Below are 17,450 nucleotides of genomic sequence, written 5' to 3'. Positions count from 1 at the left end.
AGGCTTATCTGGGGGAGGATAACCCATACCTCCTGCCTCCGCCACAACTGTCAGCAGCAGGTCTGAGACATGCTTTCCTCTTTTGCAATCAGCTTCTCACAAGCTGAGAGAATTCTGTCAAACTGTCTCAGTGAACCTGTTTGCTAATTTACCTGCAACGATGGAAACTGTAAACCCAGGGAAATAAAGCACTTCTTCCAAAGCAGGAGAAATTTTGGGAAGTGTTAGAAGCTGAAGTGTTAGAAAAAGATGCTATACAAACAAAAAGAAGGAATTTCTAGGATTAGCTTTGCTAATTATCTTCCAGTCATCTATTTAGGTATCATATATAGGAGCATATGTATCAGCAAATATCACTGTTGAAGACACTCGATTGAATAATTTCACCCTTTTTTTCCCATTAAAAGAATACTGTAGTAGGGCTGCAAAAAAGACCGATAGTTTTCAACAATTTTTTACAAAAAATAGTTAAGAAATCTCCAGATGGTTGTCTGTTAGGAAGATAATTTGGGAACCATGTAAATAAGCAGATTAGTGAAGAGACAACAGATCTGAGCCGTGTTTCTGGTGACATACAGATAATTCAAGGTGAGATTAAATGATGCACAAAAAGAGTTTGACTTTTCTTCATCATCATCACCCATAGTTAACTGCAATCTTTTGGCTCAGACCAAAGTATAAAGTTCTATAACATCACTGACTGCAGCAGCAGCAAAAGCAATGGTTTTAGTTAACCTAAGGGAACAATAAAACACAGTAGTGGAACATGAAATTCATTTAGCTGAAGCCAGATTTATTGCTGAGGGAGCTGAGGGCTGACCATTGCTCCCAGAAGTACAGGTAGATGTTTTTTCTTGTTGCATTAAGACTTTACCAGATGCATTCTGATGTATCAAAACTTACTTTTTTTCTTATCCCACTTACCAAGCAAGTCAGATATTCATTTTAAATTATCTACTTGAAGGAATTTATCATATTTCTCTTACTATGTCCTTATAGGCTTCCCCAGAGAAAAGAAAGAGAAAAACAAATGAACATGATAAAAGGCAAACAGAGAGGAAACCTCCAAGAAAAAGAAGAAGCTGAAAGAATGATAGCGGGTATCAACTTGCTGCAGCAGACAATGGGGTCTGCAGAGTGTGTACCGATCAGGACATGCTTTGAGAAGGACTGGGAAAGAAAAAGGTCAGACTGTGGAAACAGGAAAGGAACAATTAAGAGAGCATCGTATAACTACAAGGTAAAAAAAAGTTTATGCTGAAAAGAAAAATCATTTAAACGGCACGTTCCAAGAGAAAATATTTTATCAAAACCATAATTAAACTCTTTCATTCTTTTGTACAGCAGAACTTCAATAATCCATGGTAAAACAATGTATCCCCACTGCTAACTATGCATTTTTGCCATTTATTACAATACATGCCATTTACTGGACCAGATAAATAAATAGTAAAGATAATAATAGTAAAATAGTAAAATAATATATAGTAAAATAGTGAAATATTAAAAATATAGTAAAAATATAGTAAAATAATAATAGTAAAATAGTAAAATAATAATCACCTCATTTACTCTTACAGACATCATGCAGTTTTAAGTGTTTATTTCACTTCATGTGTTGATGTTCTGTCAACTCATGTTTTCACTACGAGGCTACTAAGACTTCAGAGAACTCACTAAGAATATTGCAACATTTTGTACTAACAACAACAACATGAGAGAGCAGGAAGTAAAAAGACGATGATTATTATGTGCTTAATTCTAGCATCTCTAAGAGGACAATCAAGCTGTAGATTTTTTGAGGAGCATAAAAGTAGCAACAGAGCCAGAATCATATGTCTTTGTGTTACTGACGCTATGACTAGCTCCCCCAAAATAGATGAAGCTGCTTATGGGAACCATGTTGCTCCACATCTATTGAAGTCCTTCCCCTGTTTTGCCTTGCTGCTGCCTTATTTTTCACAGGTTGCAACATCTAGAGCAGCCCTCATGGTCTTAGAAAGTCTTTCCCATGGCTTTCAGTTCCTTCTTTCTTTTGCCCTTCCCTTAGTTATTACTCAGCGATGTCCTGCGCAGCAGAAAACATTGCCAAAGTAGTGGCGCGATCACACGTGGGAAAGTGTAGGTCTGGAGTACCCTTCTGGGGTACTCGGGCACACCCCACATGTTGTTCATGTGAACGGGTCACTGCCTGAACTGCACAATGCCCTTGACCACTTCCCAGTCCAAGTCACAAGACTACATAGCTAAGGAGATACAGCCTTAGGGTAAACTATTATTGCTGCATTGAAGCTGGTGGATAATAGCAACCGATACCTTTTTAAAGCCTTCTTCAGAAAGTGTCACAGAGGTGACTTTGGCTACAAACTCTGGCTCGGTACTTTTTTTTTGTTTGTTTTTTTTTATCACCTTCCCCAGATGTTGGCTGTTGCTCCCCATCATTAAAATATTTAAAGTGTTTTGGGTTAAAATTTGTATCGCAAATCACATCCTTGAACAAAGTGGTACATTATCATCACTTACGAAGACTGGCATACTTGAATACTATCAACAGTTTTTACCTCTTTCCTGAATCTAACTGAATTCAGTGTTTCTAATAATAAAATTACTTCCACAGTAATGCACCTGACATCACTCAGGGTCTGATTCAGCTATCCTTATGTGCTGAAGTAGTACTTCCCCTCCAGTTGTGCCATCAAAATTTGCCGCAAGACTTTTGATGAAAAGGTACTAATCGACCTGAGTAAGGACAGGAAAAATGATTGCCAAACAGATCCGGCCAAAAAAAAAAAAGTAGACTATATGAAAAAGAACATTTATTTATATATGTATTTAACGTTATATTTTAAATATATTTACATACAAAATATGTAAAAGTACTATATGTAAGTATCAGAGACAGTTTCAAAGAGCTTGAGTTCAAAGAAAGGAAATAAAGTTAAAAATAAGAGACAATAGAGTACAAGAGAACACACAATAAAAAAAAAAAGAAGGGTCATGGTAGAACAATTAAGGTTGGAAGAGACCTCTAGAGGTAATATAGTTTGTCTCCCTTTTAAAAGCAGGGCCAAATTTGCAGTTAGGTTAGATCGCTTAGGGCCTTGTCCAGTCAATTTTGAGTTCAGGATCGAGATTTCAGTTCACGTCTTTGGGCAACCACACACCCTGTAATTCCTCCTGTTTATTTCCCGTGCTGTGTATATTCCTGCTTAAGCTCTTGAGATGAGTTCAGCCGAGCATTGTGTTAACCATACAAGTATCCTGAGAAACAGTTCTAAGGAGAGATTTGAAGAAGGCTAATGCATTCATTTTGCAGAAGTTTACATCCTGCCCAAGGGTGAACAGCAGGATAAAAGGAACGCAACCGTGGTCAACCAAGAATTTAATCAGAGTTTTAAAGAAGGCCGGTATCACAGACTAATCAGAAACAACCTTGACACTTTGGCAGCAAGTAAGGCAGAATAGATACAATGAGGATAGGATGTGAAAGACATAAAAAGAGAAGAAAAGTGGCTTGATCATTATGACAGATGAGCTTTTAGCAGGCTTTTAAAGATGATGTGCTAAACCTAATTCTCTGCTAAAGTTAAGAGTTTTGGAAGAACTCAGCAGGAGTCATGAGGTGACACCTCTCAAAGAGGCTGTAGGCCCTGATTCCCACTGCGTATCTGAGGCTGATGCTCCATGAGTTGGCTGAGGCAATCTAACACTCCTACCACCCTTTCTCTTTCTCTCAGCTGGGTTGTTTTTCCCCTGGCTTGGTGGGCTAAGTCAGCTCAGCAAGGGAGCAGACCAGCGACAGATGCAGTGCAAGGAAGGAGGCAGGACCAGGTACCCAAGGCCACAGGCAGCAGAAGGCAGCAAACTGCTAGATCAGCTCAGCTGTCCCAAGGTATGCCCCCCCAAGCACCTCACTTCTGTGCAAGCTCCCTCTGAGTTCAAATCACAAAAGAGCTGAGCCTCTCACAGATCTTCCCTCCAGATGCCCCAGCATCCAGCTCCAAACAATGCATCCCATGTAATGCAGAATGCTCCTGTGTGCTAGCGTGTGGCATGCACTGCTCAACTACTTGTGTCCTAGGTCTCCACAGTATTTGAAAGAAGTCATAGTGGAAGTTTGGAGAAGATTAAGCCTAATGCGGCCAGCAAGAGCTGTTTACTTGACAGTAAAAACAGATATCGGAGAACGTAAAGACTTTAATGAGTATGCAAGGATTGCCCAGAGAGAGAGATGGTGAAGAGGTTGAGATGAGGTACAGAACTCTGCAGCATCCCCATGGTACAGAGCAAGGAGATAGTCTCTGAAGGACATGATAAAAAAGCAGTCACAGGAGCATAAAGGACAAACAGAAGAGTACAGATATGTTAGATACAGATAACATTAGTAAAAGCTCGGTAATAATTTTCCAGTGCAGAATTGATTGCCAAGAATGCTCCCATCCCAAATCGGGATGAAAAAAAAAAATTTCAAAGGCTTGTGTAAGAAGAAATTTTTAAAATCAGGTAAAGAAACAATTCTTTGCCAATCATTGCAAAAGATCTAGGTTTAATTTTTATAATTTTCAATGTTTATTACAATTTATGTGACTCTTCAAAATTAAACATATTTCAACATAAAGCTGGATTCTTTGTTTCAAAAATGTCAAGCTATAACCTTAACAATCTCAAAACTGAATAAAATGGGGGAGGTTGGCATTGAGACATTAATCACAAGTGATCCATTCCTATAAAGAAGTTTGGCATTAAACTGCTATCTTCTGATGAACAGTATTGAAAAATTCCCAGCCATCTCTAAAGTTAAATTGCTCAGCATTAACTTTTCAAATAAGCTAGAAAATGGAAACACATACTCTAAGCTGATTATAACTCTTATCTATTATAGAGTTTTATTATTTTCTAGTCAGAAAGAATAGCACAGCACAGTCAAATTTACTGGGAATAGGTCAGACTGCATAAGCATATAAAAAGCACTAACCTGAAGACTGCAGATGGTGAGACCTGATACAGAACAGTGCTGTTTTTAGAACAGTAGAAAACAACATGGTAAGGCATCTTGGCATTTTTTCTTGTAACAGTACCTTTCCCTTCATGTCTTTTCTTTCTTTTTTTTTTTTCTTTTTTTCTTGCCCTTAACTCGTCAGGTAGGCTGCTTTCACGGATGTCTGAGCTACCAGGCTTGTTGCTCTCAGTGGTGCTGTCAGAAGCAGCAGTTTGTCTGCATACTATCCATTACAGGAGTCAGTATTAGTTACTAAATTGGAATATCAAACCCAGATATAATTAGGTTGTTGAAATAACAACGTGAAAGTATGGCCTAATTCACACAGGGTGCTAATAAATATCTGCCATGCTCACTGACCTCATTAGAACTGAAGCTCTGAACTACTTGGAGTCAGTGGCAAATTCAGAGCATTACAAGCTTAGGAAGTTTCCATAACCTAAATTATAAAGATATAAGAAATAAACCATGCAATCTTCAAATACTTGGAAAAAAAAAAAGGGGGGGTGTCAACAAAATGATTACTTTTGTATGTAAAATAACTAACATTAATTATTCATGATGCAAAAAATAAAAATGTCTCTACTCTCAAGACTACTTACTGACATACTACAATGGATAAAATAGAATGTTTTAAACTAAACTTCATTAGTGTCATGATTAGACTAAGACTGGTTTAAGCACCATTATTTTATAACACCATTTTATCAGCTAGCAATAATTAAGCCTAACTATATGTACCCACTATGTAAGCTGAAGCAGATTATCATGGGAAATGCAGAATCATAAAATTATAACTCTTAAAAGCAGTTTCAATATAAGAAACTAAAATTTGATTTTGAGTGAAATTACAACAGAAGATCACACATAGCTGTTTAGCATATGTCAAAGAAAACAGAAATTTTGAAAGGAATGTCAAAAAGAACATCTAATGCGCTCATGCCACATGGAATCCTGTATTTTATTAGTAATTTGTTTTCCTTTTAGGGGGGACTATCTCATATTTCAGTTATTCCTGAGAGCAAACATACTCACAAAAATTCACCTGTTCCAAAATTCCTGATTTGCATTAACAGCCAATATCATTAATACTGGTTACACTGGTCTTTGTTGTGTAAGTCCATCATACATCCAATAGCAGATGGAATGGGAATTTGAGAAGTCCAGTGGAAGAACGGTTGGCAAACTGCCTCCCTAGTGCATCATGGTCTATGTGTCTGGTCATTCAGGCCTTCTCCTTAATTCTTCATATTTTGAGGAACAGTGGATCAGTCAATTCCATTATATTCTTTTTCAGGGTAATCTATTTCTTGAGGTCCATTCTGGCCTCTCTGAGGGGTCTAAACCTCTGTACTGCAAAAAGCCAGTCTCTCATGGACATTTTTTCCTTTAAATAAAAGTCATACAGCTTTCATTCCCCTTCAGAGGAACTGCACAAAAGGGCTATATTCAGAGAAAGCCCAGGCTAGCACAGTCTCCAGAAGCCATGTCTGCAAGCAGGTATTATATGTCATAGTCTAGAGAAAAATGAAAGGAACCCAGGATGTCCTGTTTTCTACTGTCAACATTAAAAGAAAGAGGACGGTCAACTGAACATCCACCCTCTTCCTCTTCATCAAAAGACAATAACCCAGGGAATATTTTTGCCAGGAAGTGCTTGTGGATACTCCTTAGAGCATCATTTCTACTGAGGAACAGGGGGTGGAGGATACTGAGTCACAGCTCAAAATCCTTTGTGATCGTTAACACATTATTGTCGTCATAAAGCATTAGGGAGTTATAAAGTATTAAATACATGTAATCTGCCAACAGGAGAGGAGAAGAAGCCGGATCCCAAACAACCCAGAGAGTCCCTGCCTGTGACTGTGTCCAACTGTGGAGCAGTGAGGTGGTGAGCGGCAGCCTCATGGCCTGCAAAGAGCACGAGCTAGTCCTCTCCTGGCAGAGCAGACAATTTTCATGAACAGAAAATGCCATCGGCTTCTCCAGACTGCCTTTGGAAAGGCCATTTAGGACTGCAAGACCACAAACACTCAGAAGAACAGATTTGATAAGTGTAATTCCATAGCAGCCCCTTAAAACGTAAGCTTTTTCACACAAAACCTAAAGGTATTTGTTATAAAATAGGGTGGTAAATGATCTCCCAGGAAATTCAATAAGGAAAATGTTTCAAAAGGTTACCAGCCTTTAAAAATATAGCAAGAGGCTGTTTGTAGTGTTCGCTCATATTGACATGGTTTTGTGGTTTTTTGCTAAAGAACAGGATAAAATGGAGCTGAACACAACACAAAATTACAATTTAGAATGAATGACAACAATTATTGTCTTCATCCAACTTCTATGAACAGTTGTTTTGGGGATTTTAAAAACTGTATGAATTCTATATCTGACATTTAGAATTTTACGGGCAGTTACAACAATCTACTTCACTTACAATTTAATTCAACAATCTACTTCACTTACCATTTAATTCACTTAAAATACAAACCATTTATCGCCTTTCCAGATCCCACTGACCAGTTCTTACTACAGCACTGTAAAAATAAAACTACCTCAATGATTTGGCTTCTAACCCTAAAACTGGAGTCCTATTTGTCCCCAGTTTTGAATCCTAAAATGTCACTTATGATGTTACTATGGTAATAATAACAGGGTTATTATGATGAACACAGCATACTCTAAACCAGTTAAATGTAGTGCAACTGACAAAAAATTCCATTTTGAATATTCAACTACAAAATCCTTTCTAGATGTTTAATTCACTCATTTTCCTCACAAAAGCAGGTTTAATACATTAAATACTCTATTGCAACCTAAGGACAAAAGAATTACTAACTGGGAGTAGAGCAGAACGGCCTGTGTATTTGGAGCACAGTTTATACAGATGCTATGGGAGTGGGGAGGGCCTTGGCTGGTTGTTTTTGCTTTGGCAGACCCATTGACCTATGTGGATTGTGAAAATGATTTTTTTTGTTTGTTTTTTTTTACTATAGTTTCTAAAAGATGAGGTCTTCAACTCATCTCTACAACCTCTAATGCATGCATTTCCACATATATGTTCTCCATTATATTATGTCTTAGAAATTGTTCTAGCAGTTCAAATATAAAAGGACTACCCCCATTCATTTTATATGGATTATAACAGAAACCGCTATGAATATTATTTTGGAATTAGTCTTCAATGGTAGCTGTACAGTCCAAAGAGTTTAGCTTATGTATCTAGTAACAGCTGGTGTATCATAATATTTGTACGTACCCCTATTTCCCCTACTGGTATTGTAACTGGGACATAACCAAGTCACAGGGCATCCTGCTCTGGAGCTCTGACTATGAATTGCAGTCAGGATTTGGTGTCACTGACAAACAAACCTTATTGCCAGCTGACTTTTTTGCCTGACGTTCCACCTAAGCTGCAGCATGTCTCAGCTGAGAAAACAGAGTACAATATGGCTTTCCTTTCCTCGCACACTGCACCACATTCTTTTATTTATGAAGGCACAAAATGTCTGAAAGCCAGCCTGAGGCATCCTCGGTCCTAGTGGGGCCACGATGTACCACAGGAAGCCACAATTCCCTCTTAAATTGTGAACAGGCAGGTTTTTGCTCTAGGCTTCCTCACAAATGGAAAGAGTTAGTAAAATGAAGGTTCTGTTAACATGTTACACTACCCACACGCCTTCAATTACAATTTGAACTCACATTTACTGAACATCAACTGTTGCCCATTTGCATTAAAGAGAGAAGCCTGCAAGTTCTTCTCACGGAAGCTGTGCTTTGATTTCTGTGCAGCTATTTATTTGCATAGTGGGTATAACCAATCTGAGCAATGGTTGAAAGATAGCATCAACCAGGATCAAGTACGTGACTGCACATAATTTTACTAATGATATTTATTGTCTGATGGATATAAAATCCTCTGAAGTGTATCAAAAGCTGCTCTAGGGGACCACACTGAAAAACTGAAACAACTGCTTGCCAAGGGAGCCATTAACACTTCCAACTGTTGAGTCACTTGGAAATTTCCCTTCCACTTTCTGCTCACTGTTTAAAGAAAAAGGGAACATCAAACTCAGACAGCTGGCAGGGCAAACAGAAGGATCCCCTGAACTGCTGCCACACTACAGAAATTGAAAATGGGATCTCTTCTGGATTCTCCACCTGGATGTGTGGGAATTGCCTTTTGATGCCGCCAGATGTCAAGGGTGTGGGAGAGAAGCATGGGAATCAAAGACAGGCAGAGGGTATCTAAGCAAAAATATTTTGGAAGTGTGAAATGTAAAGCTCTCCCTGGAACATTAACTCATCCTCAGTGAACACATACTGAATGAAAATGTGCTTTCAGATGAATCACGATTTAAATCTTAATGTATTACAACCAATGTGGGATATTTAGTTTTATTCCCAGAGCCCTAAATCAAACCTTAATCAAAACTTAACTAAGCCCTCACTTGCAGTGTTACATGAAGTTTCAAGTTTTACCTTAAAAAATAAGGTTTTACAGATACTTTATACCTCTTTGTAGTGGAAAAGAATGAAATCTAATTTTCTGGACTAATCTCTCTCATGTTCTGCACTAACAAAGCACTCAGCAGAGGACACTAAAAGTCCAATAGTCCAGACTAGGACAGAGAGATTCAATAATACTCAAGACAGTGCATAAATGTGCTCCCATTGCCATTCTGGATTCCTATACTTACATGGCTTCAAAGGCTGAAATGGATTATTCAGAGGAGAAATCAGAAATTATTCAGAGTCAGAAATCTTCTATTCACAGAAACTTATACAGAAATTAGCACGTGTAGGGAACACACCCAACCTGTTTCTAACTGAAATCTGAACTCTCACAACTAACCTTGCATTTAATTTTCTTTCTTACGTCAAATCTAGAGCTGAAAAGGTATCACCTTTCTAACACCAGGAAACCTCCCACCATTTTCAAAAACTCCTCAAACTGTAATGTCATTATTTTTAATCAGAAAAAAAAAATAATGCCTTTTGAACATTAGGAATCACTGCAAAACAGGAGGCAGAACCTGAAAAAGCAAAACACACCTTCAAATGAAAGGTGCAGTTTTCAGGAGGGAGAGCGCTCTGTCTCGCTGCCTGAACAAGCACCGTCCTTCTGGGGTACAATGTGGTTACAGCAAACCTTTACAACGGAAATGATATCATTTCAGCAAAAATCTGTTTGAGAATGGAAGACCAGGAATCACCAATTCTGAAGGAGTGTAAGCTCTCTAACAACAAAAACTGTTCATGCTAAATAATTTGTGGTATCAGATAGGTACCAAACATATGCATGCACTTGTGCCCATATTACATACACAGAGAAGTATTTAGCCAAGTTCCAAAATATCACAAGAGGTTTATGGGTGAGGCATTTATTATTTGACTGCAAGCATTTATACTACATGATACACTTAAGAACAGAAAATCATCTGATTACCAAGATGGAAAAGCACAGTTTTACCATGACGCTGTTGAGCAGAAGAAGACTAATTTTTCCCCACACTTTAGCTTTCAGTTTGGCAAACCTGATGGGGGCTTGCATGTAAAAGCAGCAAAACCAAAGCACCATCTAGTCCGAAATAAAAAAAAAAAGTCAGAAACAGATGTAAGAGTCTGGTGGATAAGAGAAGTGTGGATGTGACCCTCACCAAGAGGGAGTACACAGAGCGTTGTTTTGATGTGTTCAGCCTTCTGTGGCAGTGCAGCCTGCTGATACACTTGAAAGGGGACAAGGAACTCACAAAAGCCTATAGTTCTTCCTGTGAAATCCACAATTCCTCTCCCTCCGAATGCCATGTTTGATTACCAGACTCTAGGGAACAACATTACGGAAACAGAGTTCAGCTACCTAGCATAAAAGAACCATTCTTCCTTGGCTGCCAGAGAAGAAAATATAACTGCTGTGTCATTCTGCTTGACCTCCTTAAAATGACAGAGCTTAGCAACTGAATATGCATACAAAGAGGGGTGAAGGATTTCTGTCCTGTATTCCTGCCAGCTGCACCTGGAGATGGAAAACAGATCTCTATATTACAATATAAAGAGCAGTCAGGTATTATTCCCTCTTTTTTTCTTTGACTTGTCTTTTACTAATGGTGATTTTTCCCATCCTCAAAACCAGAGGGTTTTTTATAAAAAATTATGGAAAGGACAGAGCAAGGAAGGGAACAAAATCCTGTTTCCTTTCTTCTTCCATCTGTTGGCACAAGAGAAGAATATTACCACTGTCCCAACACAAGCGGACTCCTTGGCCCACATACCAGGGAGCATCTCTGCAATTCCAGCATGTTAAATGAAGAAGGTTTTTTCTCCATTTCATCTGACTAGTTTGCCTTCTAAAAGCCACAGCACAGTTCCTTGTTCTAGCATTTTCTGTGGTACATATGGGTGGGTGTCAAAGCTTCAGGCAAATCCTACAAATAAACATTTTACATACAGAGCCACAGATATTGTTGTGTGCTAGGGGGAGGGCGGGAGACATCCCTGAAATCAATGTTTAAAATGTCAGTGTTGGGCTGAGGAACAAACGCCCTCTCCATGAGCTGGTACACAGTGCGAGGCTGTTGCCAGTGATACACAATAATACATAAAGCCTACATTTGCTCTTTGCAGGGCTGTGTTCACACTGCAGCTCAGACGATAGTTCTTCTAATGGCGTACAACACGTTCCTGCCTTAGTGAGGAAAGGAGAAAGATAACCTCTGGAGGCTGGAGAAAGGGAGGGGAGCAGGCTCAGCTACTCTGGAGCTTTCTTCTTCAGAAGGCTCATATCACACAAGGAGGCCACACCACTAGGGAGAGAGATGAAAGGACTTACTGTTTCTCATTGACTTAACTTCCACTCCAAGCTATATAAAGACTTCAAAACTTTAAGTACCCATATCCCACAGGAAGATACTGCGGTACTGTGTGTTCTGCAGTCTCCATAGACTTTGGAGTCAAATTGCCAGCATGCCCATTTGCCATATTAATTCCTCAAAGGTTGTCTGCACTAATCTTTTCTGGATCTGACCAATTGTTATGCAGTATCAACGAAGTATCTAATACAAATTTTCAGTTTTCTCATAGCAACCTACAGGTTACTTTTAAGGTTGATAACAAAAACAAAGAGACTACCAAGATATAAATGGAATTTCATGGTTTGTTGAAATTTGTGTATTTGGATTGCCAGCGTGAGTAAAAGAAGGTAGCTTCCCAGGCGAAGGCAAAGTGAGAAACCTAAGTGTTAGTGGCAGACCCTTTTCATTAGAATAGAGAAAGTAAGACCTTAAACCTCAGATCAAGGCTTCTTTATGTTAATTCTCAGTACTGGTATGGTGGCAGCAGATGAACTGAATCTGAAGAACTTAGGCTGAAGGAGACGAGAGTAAATACTGAACATGCAGCCAATCAGTAACACACTGGCTCCAACCAAATACATGAAATTTTAGCACGCATTTTAAAAATGCAACAAAAGGCACTTGAAAATTCTGCCTAATGTCCACTAAGGTTTCCTACATAACACGAGCTTTTGGGAGTACAGCAAACCTGGTTTCTGCTTCCTACAGACTGACTTCTATACAGGTTTTAAGATTATATGATGATGACTTAGAAAATAACCAAGAAATCAAGTTTTTTCCCAGCAGAGTAACAATATATTCATGACTGAAAGGAACTGATACTCACCTCTGACTTTTCTCCATCTGCAGACTATACACAATTTAAAATAAGAATAAAGGGGCACTTCAATACACTGAAAAATTCTGAACGTATGGCAAGGAAAAATGTATATATCACGTCTATATGCTGACGCACACCAATTAAACTAGAAATTAAGAGGAAATAGAAGACAAAAAAAGGGAAGATCAAAAGCAAAAGGGGAGAAAACCAACCCAAAAGGTTTCAACTAAAAAGATAAAAAAAAGGGCGTATCAGGGACAAAAAAAAGTTAAATTTATCTATTGCAGGATGTTCATTACGATCATTTTAAAGTAGAAACCTCCAGACTGAAAGCAAAACTTGCTAATATTAAATAAAATCCTGCTGATTTAAATCAAAGAAAAACAGGAGTGAGCTAAACAGAAAGCCCCACAAAGATACAATAAATTGAAAGATAATTAAAAACTGAGAGAAGGAAGAATATTAGAAAGTGAAATGAAAACATTCTGCAGTTGAAACAGGATCGAAGGAAAGCAGCATAAAAGGACTTCAATAACTAAAACAAAAGGAGGAACCTTAAGGAAAACACTTTCACTGAAGTATAATGAAAACAAAATGTGCACACAAATTGTTGCATAATAAGAGAGAGAGAGAATGAATAAATAACAGTGAAATGAGAATAACAGTGATACTCTTTCAGCACATACGGGTCTTCTCATTCCAAACACACTAAGAGGAATTCTTCACCTCCAAATGAGTCAAAGACCAATGCAAAACAGAAGTGACAAAAACAGTAGCCCTATTAGCAGTGCCACGGTTCATCTGCTATCATCTGGCCACCCATCAGGACGCTGTGTCCTAGTAGTACCCAAATGTGCACAGTCACTTCCCTGCCATCATGGCAAAGCCTGGAATTTGTTCCAGTAGTAGCTGAGTGACCCCTGTAGACACTAGGTCAACTCCCCTAAGGACAAGTTTCTGTGCTCTCAAAGACTTAAATTGTTTGACATTTTAATCCTAAACCAGAATTTCCTCTGGTTGTAGTATTTTGTTTCTTTGCTTACTACAAACAATAGGCCTGAAGAAAAATATTAATTAACCTTGAAGGTTTACTTGCAGCCTTCACTTTATCTTGCCACTCTTTGTCTATACCTGCACACACACGGCTTTGACCAACTGAGCTTGGTTTCTGTGATTGGCACTGGATCATACACCACAAATTCATTTATGTATCTTACATTGTACCACATATTAACACTCTCATGTCAAAAAGTCCTTTCCCCGCCTCAGTCTCCGGAGACAGAACTACTGAGAAGAATATATATAGAAAGTGTTCTAAAATAACAAGCCTTAAAAAAAAAAAAAAGTCTCCAATGTTGTGAACTTGTGCTATTTTCAAGAATTTTTACTCTTCCTTTGGGGGAATGGAACTAAACAAAACAGTCTTGAGCTATGAGGGTGTGAGCTAAATGCCATTTTCACCTACTGAAGTAAGTTACTAGCAAAAGACAGTAGATTAATTTTATATGGAGACCTTAAAAAAGGAGAACTTATCTTTATTAAAATACATGCTTTAGCACAACTTCTGGGAAACACTGTAGAGATCACGAATACAAGAAGTCCAATCAGGTGATACCTGTGTTCCTTTCTGTCGTCAGACACCGAAAACTCCATAATTATATGTAAATGGCAGTTACATGTAAAAGCAATTCATCTCCTTCATAGAGCAGATGGTTGAAATACAAATACAACTGTCCAAAATACTGCAAGGCTGGACTAGGTGTTGAGTCATATGAATCAGATCATCCTCTCCTGATGCCTGAATGCAAACTAACAGGATGGGACCTTACTTGTAGGGGAGGAAGGGGAGCAAGAGAGTGAGTGTGAAAAGAACTGGGAGAAAAACAGTGTGTAAGACTACACAGAAAACCAGGACAGACAGAAAAGACATTAAAAAGAAACTCAAAAAAAACCAGTTGAGAAATTTGTCGGACACAATGCTGTCTAGAAAGACCTGAATCAAAAGCAAAGAAACTGTCTCTTGTTGCTTTTTTTCCCTACAGTGTTCTGTGAAGAAGGAACTGTCTGGTCTGTCTTTATAAACAAAAATAAATCTGACATCCACGTATCTCAACTTCTCTTTCTGACGAAAATAACCTGAAAAACCTTCCCAAAAATGAATTAATAGTTCCATGTCTGAGAAGTTGCAACATCAGTGTTAAAAGCAGGATTGAAAGAGAGAAATCATTAGTTTCTGTTCCTCTTTAGCCAAGCTGAAAATAACTACTTGAAAAACAGCTGAGAATTTTGCAACAACTAATGTGGCACCCAACTGTTTCTGGGAAGTGCTACAGAATGGCTTGCAGGTAAAAAGGAAATCTTTGTTAGGGCAGTAATTAATTACAAAGCATTTAGGTAGACTGAGAAGCTCTAGTGCAACACCTTCTGTTCACTATGGCAAAAAAATTCAATGATACCATGAAGTAATAAAGTCAACCTTGAAAAACACTAACAGAGAGAAGCTGCAAAATGGACAGATAAAGCTGAAAAGTAATTTCAAAAAGAATACCAAAATGGAAGTTCATCACCTGCATCAGGCTTGCTGGAAAGCATTAACAATTGTTTCCTATCCAGTTTTACCTGCAGTAGTCTAAAAGGGAGAACAGGGATTTTCCTGAACTTACATCGTGCAAAAATCTACTGATGTTGTAGGGAAACCTCCCTGGGAGACACACGTGGCTCAGCTCAACCTCATCATCTAAAATAATGGTCAGGGAATCAATTAGGAAGAAGTAATTCTAGTGAACAATGTTAGTAGCCTCCCTGTGATGTCGTTACTGAAATTCCCCAAAGACAAGAGAGAGAGTTATTTAGATCTGAATAAGCCTTTAACATCTGTTATGAAGCCAGGGACCCACCTAAGGGCTGGGAGAGGTGGTTGAGGAACAATTCCATCAGCAGTGGCAGTGGAAGACTTGAGTTGTGGGTCAAATATCAGTAAAGGTATCTAGAATAAATTAGCAATTGAACAACGTAGAAACATCTGAAGGATGATGAGACAAAGCCAAAGACACTTAGAGGTTGTAAAATTGGTCACAGGTCTCCAACTGTCTCTCACGTCGGTGCGCTGTCAGGTTGAACAATTGCCAATGAGAAACACTGCTAGATCTAAAAGTACAAACTCCATGAGAAACAGCCATGAAACCTCAGCAAAATGGATTTGGTTCTCATTTACTGTGGTATGCCATAAGAGATACTGTATAAAGGTCAAGAGCAAACTCACCTTGTGGCTATGTGCCAAACGACATTATGGATGGGATGCTGCCATGAAAAAGGTTGGTATTTTTGACCAAAGATGCCCTCTTCTGCTGTTTTTTTCTGAGTGTGTTCACAGAAATGGCTTTTTCTTGTAAATTATTAGGATTATGTCAAATTACTTAGGTCTGGCATTTATTTCTTCCCTGCAATGGGAACTGTCTGCAAGTGCTCAAACCCTGGCTAGCCAGCTGGGTCAAAAGAGGAAACAATATCTTGCTAAAATATGTTGGTCTTGGCAAGGATCTATTCAACTCATCACCCCAACAACAGATTTAAATAGAGACACAAAAAGCAAGCTTGCTAGTACCAAAACAACTGGGAAAATAAAGCCCATTTCCTATTCTCAATATGGCAAGTAATAAAAAATATCTGTTAACAATCAAATCAAACTGACAAAGCAATGTTAAAATGGCTTGGAATAGAGCCAAAAAAGATCAGAACAGATATAGAGAGACAATATGCACTGGACTGTGAAGCCCACTTCGCATCATCACAGGAAGAGACATAAAAACCAGTACGATGTGCATTATTGCTATCATCGATTAAAAGAGTTGGGAATATAGTTAAAATATCAAATAAAGATGGACAGACATGATATAAGGGACTACAGTTCTGTCAGACGTGTGTTTCTTTCTTTGTTCAGAGTTAGTTCTTCAGTCTGAACACTTTCTTCCTCACCCGTTCTTAATCAGAGCTGCTTGTATGTATTTACATGGCACCTAAACACAACGTAGACTTCCTAAACACTAGCCACTATAATAACATATTACTCTGGTGAGTGGGAGAACATAAACAGGTGCAGTCTACAATTAAGATGCCTTAAAATCGTCTAAAAGCATGGGTAATTCAAGGGTGCCAGGCAACTAAATGGTAGCAATACCTTTACTCTAACACCTTCTTAAAAAACAACAAAAAAGATTAGTAACCCTTTGGATAAGCTTTTCAATGTACTTTCTTTCACAACTGAGAAGTAGAAATCACTATTATTTTAAAATATGTATTTAGAATGCAATGTTGCTGGATATTTACAATTCACCAGTCAAGTCTAGTACACACTGTAATGCCACTAGGATGACTAGACCCTTATTCATCATTTTCTTAAATTTTGTTCTAATCTATGGCATCAAACAGATGCAAGATGTGGTTTTGTACCTGGGAATGCAGGTTCAAAGAATTCCAATATTAATCCATGTTAAACAATATCAGACTATATAAGTTTCCCAGCTGAATATTGACCCTGGTTCCCAAACTGCTGAGAGTATAAGAAAACTTTCATATGTGAGAATGCTGCCAGTTGATAGATTTTTTTTTTTTTTAGGATGGAAACAGAGGGCCACAAGCACCTGCATAGTTTAATATGGGAAGAAGTACTTCCGTCACCAAAATACTATTATATACTTGATTTGCCCACGGAAAAGCACAAGGTAAATTTATTTTTTTCAGTCCAGAGGTGTATTTTTTTCAGTTACATTGTGTCTTTCAAGAG

General features: G+C 38.3%; 1 protein-coding gene across 1 annotated transcript in view; it reads right to left on the bottom strand.

The window, feature by feature from the left end:
- The window catches only part of NEBL (nebulette), a 98,526-nt gene that overhangs the window by 13,419 nt on the left and 67,657 nt on the right, over positions 1 to 17,450 (bottom strand). The window lies entirely within an intron of this gene.

This window comes from Mycteria americana, chromosome 2 (assembly GCF_035582795.1).
Source record: "Mycteria americana isolate JAX WOST 10 ecotype Jacksonville Zoo and Gardens chromosome 2, USCA_MyAme_1.0, whole genome shotgun sequence".
NCBI classification, from domain to species: Eukaryota; Metazoa; Chordata; class Aves; order Ciconiiformes; family Ciconiidae; genus Mycteria; species Mycteria americana.
The sequence above is the reverse complement of the archived record's forward strand: the minus strand, read 5'-3'. Positions and strand labels throughout refer to the sequence as shown.